This window comes from Arachis ipaensis, chromosome B03, assembly GCF_000816755.2.
Source record: "Arachis ipaensis cultivar K30076 chromosome B03, Araip1.1, whole genome shotgun sequence".
NCBI classification, from domain to species: Eukaryota; Viridiplantae; Streptophyta; class Magnoliopsida; order Fabales; family Fabaceae; genus Arachis; species Arachis ipaensis.
This window is the reverse complement of record NC_029787.2, coordinates 119,570,233-119,572,674: the sequence shown is the minus strand read 5'-3', so window position 1 is coordinate 119,572,674 and position 2,442 is coordinate 119,570,233.

The window sequence follows — 2,442 nt, the reverse complement described above, 5'->3', positions numbered from 1 at the left end:
TACAACCCCACCTTTTCTTTTTTTTCTTAAATTTAAATTATTGAACCACTAACGTTTAAACATAATTAGTAAAGTTGAGTAATTCGACTTAACATGACTGTAGTTTAGTTATTATTTATTTTTTACGGTAATTATTAAATAAGACAAATTTGAGTTGAGTTTTTATTATCTCTCTAGCATTATTGTTTTATTCTTGAATTTAAAATATCATTAAGATATCTATCGATCATCTTAATTAATTGAACTTCTCCTTTTCTTGCTTCTTATTGGATGAAGATGGTATGTGACGTTTGTCATGGATTTTTAGGCAGCTTGTTACTAGAGGGAGCATATTGATGCATGGAGGCGAAACATATATGGTGGATGATTATATGGGTGGTTGAACTTGCAACATCATTAAATATGTGTATTCACATCAATGTTAGTAGTTATTTGAATTTCATGATAAATATTCGTGTTGAAACTTTATATTACATTCCAGTTCATGCAAAAATAAAGGTTTTAGAAGGAACACAATGCTTGTCCTTGTCTATCCAAATAGATTCCATAGATGGGAATTATTTCATATTAATTAGACTTTAATATAAGGTTTTATTTTCATACACTAAAAGTGCTACTTAGTGTTTGAGAAAAAGAAAAATTTAAAAGTAAAATAACAAAAATATTGATACTTTATTATTATAATATATATTTTAATTTCTTATTTTAACAAGAAAATGTATAAAAGGTTTGAAGAAAATAAAGTGATGGAATAGAACTTATAATAAGAGAGAATAAAAGGGGAAGAGAATAATCTTGGAGAAAATTTGAAAATCGTACTTCATCAATTGGATAGCATATCCAATATCTTTCTTTCTAGTTAACTTTTTTTATTATTATTATTATTCTGTATACTTTTTAATTTGGCAAACGATTCCATGATGTAAGAACATCAAATTATAATGGACAATTTTGGCCGACATGACTGATGAAGGAATTTTTGACTTAAGAGTTCCTACTAATTTAAGAATAGATTATGTTACACTTATTAGACAGAGGGCAATATTAACGATTAATTTCAAGGGTATACAACAAAATCATGTTTTGAGAGTAGGCGGTTTATTTAGTTTGTTGTTTATGTTTATGTTGAGGTGTTACATGCGGCATAGACAAAAGTTGTACCATACAATTCTATTCGAATTGCATGAATATATCCTAGGAAATTAAAGTGAAGGCATGATGAACAATATCCATAGCAGCCAAAAAGAAGTCTTATTGATTTTAATGAAAAGGTAGTGTTGTGAAGGCTTTATTTTATTCGGTCATTTCGGGAAGTCATATCGAAAAGACTATGTGTCACTATAGAAGATCGATCACATAGATAGCATGCATGATAATCAAACTTTATCTAATTTTTCTAAATATTGACCATATTCTTGCTGGTTGATAAATATCATATCATATAAGAAAAAATGCATTATGGTATATGTTCCAAAATGGTTGTATATTTATATATCTAACAAAATTAAAAGCTTAAATCTCTCAGGAATCTCATCATGACAAAATAGAAAGGTATGCTTTTTGTGGCGAACCTTGTGCGTTATGACTCTTAATTGAAACTTGGCGAACTCTTAAGTAGTAGTGGTGAGTGAGAAATAATATCAACTTGGTTATTGAAGAATGACTTGGATTGCATCATTGTATTATTAAGTAGTGTGTTCAATAATATCTTTTATTTTATTATTCTCTTTATCTGTATTATTTTCACTTTTTTAACTTCAAATAATTGGAATTTTTTTGAGTATCAGAAAATAGTTTCTGAATGAAAAAGAAAGCGAAGTGACTGCAAGAGTGGAAGCTAAGCTACTTTGGTAGTGAGTTATCTGATTTGAGGTATTTAGAACAATCTTACGTCAAGGTATTGATTCTTACTTCCTTATGAAATCAAGTAAGTGGGCAACTTATGACTTTTAGGTCTTCAAATTTAGATATGAGTTATGTTATGTATACACTAAAATCAGCCTATAAAATATGAAAAAGTACAGGGGACTAATATATTATCATTATTATATTTTAAATACATGTATAAAAAGATACATTCAGAAAATACATCTATAAAGATACTTCTATTAAACACATCTATAAAAAAATATTTTTATTAGACACATCTACAAAGACACTTCCATTAAATACCGTTATAAATTAAAGTTGGCAGAAGTTGGCAAAAATGCTGTTGGTAACATAGCGAATTTTTTTACCAAAGATAGGAGACTCAAACCCGCGACTTTTTAATTGAGTATGGGGAGAGTATGCCATTTGAGCTATACCTCATTCGCTAATATAAATACACATTGAAAATAAATTAAACCACATATATATTTATACATAATATATTAGTAACTGATTTTAGTGTATAAATAGCATTTTTGATAATATATAAACAATAATATATAATACGGTGAA